The following is a 5,349-nucleotide window of genomic DNA, read 5'->3' as shown; positions in this document are numbered from 1 at the left end:
GTCTGTTGTATCAAAGTATTCCCCAATTTGGAATCACCTGCTAACTCAGCAAGGGTGTGTTCATATTACCCAGGTCATCTGAAGATGACAGATTAACAACCCCATTACCAATCAGCAAAGAACACCAGTCATAATTGCTTCCAGGTAAACTTTGAGCTGGTGACCATTATGTTTGAGTCTGACAATCCAGTTAATTTAATACACATCATGTAGTGTACCCATCCACTACATATATCCTCATTATGGCTTCAAAAATACTAAAGGAACTATGTTAAAAGATTTCCTAAAGTTGATGTAAATGATTTAACTCCCCATGTCCCCTGAGCCTGCCATTTCATTGTGGAAAGCAATCAGGCTGGTCAAGCATGATTTATCCTCATTTATTACCCATGATTTATCCAGACTGTGTTCACAATCAGCTTGTCCTTCATGTGCCTGGAAATGGCTTCTGTGTATAACACCATTTTTTTAATAAGCCCTGGAAAAAAAATGCAAGGTCTGGGATGCAGCTTTTGGCTACACGCTCCAGGTACCAGGACAAGAATTCATAGGTATTCACCATGCCAGAGGTAAAGTTTTTGTATAAAGTGGAATACCTCCCAAAGAGAGGCAAGCATTGTGTTCTGTCCCAGAACAGTATGTGGTTTGACTTGCAGTGGCAGGGTTTCTCAAGGACTTCTGCACTCCACAGTTTGGCACCTACAAGAGAAAAGAGTATAAGTTAAGACACATCCTTGCCTAGATCACTGACTTTTGTGAATACTGGTTTTAGAAACTGACGTCACTGCGCATTGGTGTTGACATAAGTGCTGTAATTCCTCTAACAGGCTTTTGTGTTATAATGCCTAAATTTGTCACTTTAATCCTTAACTTTAACCTCTGTGTACCCCATTGATACTTCAGCAATGTCCTGTGTACTTCAGTGGTATTCACACAGTAGGCAGAATTGAAGGTGCTACAAACATTTATTATAAAGATGAGAGGAGTAGAGCTTGAGGCTAGAGTCAGGAAAACCTGTCATGTGTACCTAAGTAAACGTGCAGCCTGGACTCAGACCCTCACATTATCCCACACATTATCAGGGCAGAGAGTATTTACCAAAAGCCAGTAAACAGAGACAGGAAAGATTTAAAGTAGCAAGTAGAAAATTCAGAGAAAATAGCAAGTTTTTGATCACATACAAAACTGAGTTAGCAAGGTGACTCAATACAGAAGGACACACTTCACTTACTAGGATTTATCTAAGTGAAGGATAGGGATAAATTTATTTTCCAGTAAACTTTTCAAATTCTTTGATTTTGGGTATGAGGTTCCCATGATGTACTGATAATCTGTTACATGTTTACAGCTACAGATCATTGCCTGTGCAGAGAACAGGACCGTGCTTTTTTTTGAAATCCTCTGGTTTGTGAGCATTTTGGGAGTATTTAGAAGTGATTAAAATATTTTAGAGGCATTTTCTAGACATCAGGGGAGGGCTGTGTAGAGGAAGATGTTTCTTATTTTCAATGGTTTGGGCTGATTTGGGTTAAATATGAACAAAAAGAAGAAATGTTTTGCCCTTTCCTCCTCTGCATTTCTGTGAGTGATAAAACTTGAGCTGTGCTGCCAAAATAATCACAGCTTAGAAAGCTGCTTTGAGGGATGGGGATTATCTCCATTATCACAGCTCTTCCAAAGGTATGAGCATAGAGGACATCAATCTGATAAGACAAAAATCCTTGTATTTGTGTTCCCATATCTATAAATTCTATAATGTACCCCGAGGCACCAAATAGAGTCACACTCATGCCGTGCCTTACTCATGCAAGTAAGAGTTCAGGATTATTTCATGTCCTGAAACCATGGAATGGTGATACATAAGACCAGACTGTAAATGACTTGTCCCCTCATTTAGACACAAACCACAGCTGCAGCAAAAGTGGCCCTGTCTAAGCCCCAGAAATACTTCCAGTGGCAGACCAGGATATAGGCAGTACCTAAGGTCATCCTTTTGCACTATAATGGGCATAAAATTGTGTGCACTCACCAGTTTCCTTCTCAGATTCAGGTACAAACTGTGCCAGAGGGACTGTCAACAAGATGCATCTCACAGACAGCTCAGCTGTACCTGTGCATCTCTGGTTGCAGGTCAAACTAGTCCTTAATGCACAGTGGGAAGATGAACTTACTGCTGATACCCAGGCAGCAGAGTCTGAGCACAGTCTCCAGTCTGGAGGATGTCTTCTTAACTGTACTATATGTGCATATTTTTCAGACAGCTTAAGAGCTCTTGACTTGCTGTCTTCTCTGTTCAGATACTTATGATGTTTTCACAATACTCTCCTGTTTTTTCTGACTTCTGCCTCTTATAATTAACTCTTGCACACACATAAAATCACCCTACATCCCTTCCATGCATGCTCTGAAGTTTATATTTACAAATGTAATCACAACATGGATTGTAAAGCATTAAGGACCAGCAACTGCATGTGACCTAAGCACTTCTACATTCTGTGGCAAAGCTTAAAAGGTTTGACAGTCCCACTTGAAATGTAAGCCCCTGAGCAGGCAGAGACAGGGAGCAGCAGTGTATCAGAACCAATCTACTCACCATGAAAGTAAAACATTGCTTGGCTCTTGCTTTTCTTCTCTTCTTGTTGTTATCCAATTAAATAACTGTAACAATGGGAAATGACATAATTGGTTGATTGGGTTTCTGGAAATATAACACATGTGCCTTGTGACCCAAACAGACTCACAGAGCAAGCAGACAGGGGAAATAGCAACAAGAGACAGAATCCTGTATTAGACTGGAGTCAGAACCGAGTTGTTAAAAAGGTAAAGGGGAAAAAAACTTCCTCCATGGCCTGAAAATGTGTATACTTGAATTATACTGATATCATTGGCAAATGCTTTGTGTTCAGGTTCCTCAATTATACAAAATTGTCAAATCAAATACTGGAATAATTTAGTAATTCTGCATCTGTTCAGCACTCAGGCTGTCTCTGGTTAGATGCTGTAATCCAGTTCACAGGTAGAACTATATTAATGATGCTATGTTTTCTGAGTAACAGGATGCTACTTTAGCCAATACAAAAGGAAAAGACATGAGCTGATTTGGAGAAGAAGTACTACAAAAAATTGGAGGAGACAGGTGGGGATGAATATAACAAATGATAATATGTTATATTATCATGTTATATTGAAGATAACAAATGATAAAGCTGGGAGAACTGATGAAGAGGGCTATCTTTTTAAAGATCAAATAAAGTTATTTCCAGCAAAACCATGGGAAATGGTTTTCCTCTTTTGTATAGTGGTTGAACGAAAATGTCCACACTTGAGTAAGATATCAAACAAGTTATTTTTCTGCCCCTCTGTAAGACCAGATGCTGGTAAGCAGGATAGCAGGCCAAGGGACAGTGTGGAAGCAGCAGCTTAAAGCATCACCATTTTCCTCCTTCTTAACCACCTCCTTTCTCTCCCTTCCTTCATAAGACAGGGGACTGGTGAGAAAAAAAAAAAAAAGAAAAAAGAAAAAAAAAAAAAGTATATATCATTAAAAATATAATGAGGTGAAAGAAAGATCACTTGAAAGTCAGGAGATGGCAGATAGGCCAAGCTCTCAAAGCAGTGGAAAGCATTATTGATAGGTGATATCAATAATAAATGTGAACAGGAGGTAAGAAGCTGCGAGGAGGATGCAAGTGCAAGTTTACACTTGAAGAAGAGGAATGGAGCATGTTTGGGCTAATGAGGAAGCAGCTACTCTGCTAAGGGCAGGAGGTTACTTGCTCTGACTTCTCTTCTGGTTTAGTTTATGCATGGGGGAACTGGAAGATTTTGGGATCTTCGTTTCCTAGTACTGCCACTGGGGAAATCTCTCCTGTTCTCTGTGTGGCACTGAGGCCAAGTAATTCCGAGCCTCAGCTCTTGCTAAAATCTGCAGATGTGGATGGTGGAAAAGCCAAGTGTAGAGCTGGAAAAGTGGTCAGAGCACCAGCTCTGTCGGGCAGTGTTTCACTTCAGGTTATTCAGGGAGGGAACAACTTCATGTTGTTCCTGGTAAGAGTCCCACTCTGTCTGTCAAATCAAAAACACTGCAAACATGCATTGCTATTCCTGCAGAAGACTAAGTCCACAATACACACATTATGTTAGCCAGAAGGTGGCATTTAGATGTTTCTTTCAAACAAAAATTACCTCTCTCTTATCCACTCTTCCATGTTTGTGCCAAGTACATTCCAGTACATCCTGAATTACTGTTCATATGATGGTAAAAGATTATGCTGTCCAGTCAAGACTCACAATGACTAATGAAAATTTTTTTCTAGTCATTCAGGTTAAGACTCGGCTCTGCTGCTATTGACGACAGCAACAATAACAACATTACTGTTGTTTCTAACGGGGAATGTGAAGAGCTGAAGAACTTGTGCCTATAGTTATCCTCACATATCCTCATCTCAGTGCTGCTCAGCACATATTATACATATTTGGGGAATATCTTTGAAATCCCTGAATGTTCCAAAAATATATAATTTGTCTGGAAACTTTACGTGATTTTCTCAAAGGACTTCAGAAGCTTTGAAATTCCTCTTAGTATGGAATGGTAATGAATCGATTGATGGTTTTGTCTCATTTTGTTATTTCTAGACAGGAAAATGAAAATAAAAACTAAACGGCAATGAAAACAGGCAGATCTGTCCTTCAGAACTTCTCAAAAACAAAGTTAAAAAATAGAATATTGGTATTTTAGGAAAAAATCGTTCTAACTGTTTAGTGAGTCACCTCTATTTATCTAAACCTTATGCCTTTTGCTATTTGTTTCCAAGGAGCGCTGTCCTTTCTCCTCCACTTGCCTTGTTAAGGGCTGAAGATGTGAATTCCTAAACCTAGATTCAGTGCACCTTTCAGAATCAAAGACAAGTTTTTGAAAATTAAGGATGAGGATAAAATTTCTCCTCAGTGTAAGAGCAAGACCTGCCATGAAATCAAGATGTAAAAATCTAATCAGTCTTTCTAAGGATTGGAATAATTAGTAGTGATGGAAATATGTACAGAAATTTGCTTTCAGCAGCTGTTGTAAGCAGATATTCTTCAAAGAACATTTTAAAATAACATATTTTAAATAGGTATTTAATCAATGATATATTCACTGGAATTGTTGTCTTCCCTGTTTTCTTTATGTTTAGAACCAGGTGAGAAATGCTGGGTGTATGCCCTCAGATAGTGATTTTGTTTTGTTTTGTTTTGTTTTGTTTTGTTTTGTTTTGTTTTGTTAACACAATATTTGCAACTGGATAACCTTTAGGGGAGTTTTTCTAGGGTGTAATTTTCATGAAACTAGAGAGAAGTGAAATTACTTCT

General features: G+C 38.7%; 1 long non-coding RNA gene across 1 annotated transcript; it reads right to left on the bottom strand.

Annotated features, from left to right (window-relative positions):
• Positions 1-364: 364 nt before the first annotated feature.
• Positions 365-1,406, bottom strand: LOC311432845. The gene is made up of 2 exons (XR_014690377.1): positions 597-1,406; positions 365-478 (listed from the first exon to the last, which is right to left on the bottom strand). It is a non-coding gene; the product is annotated as an uncharacterized lncRNA (long non-coding RNA).
• Between the last annotated feature and the right edge of the window lie 3,943 nt (positions 1,407-5,349).

This window comes from Aythya ferina (assembly GCF_964211825.1).
Source record: "Aythya ferina genome assembly, chromosome: 2".
Classification (NCBI taxonomy): domain Eukaryota; kingdom Metazoa; phylum Chordata; class Aves; order Anseriformes; family Anatidae; genus Aythya; species Aythya ferina.
This window is presented reverse-complemented; position numbering and strand designations above follow the sequence as displayed.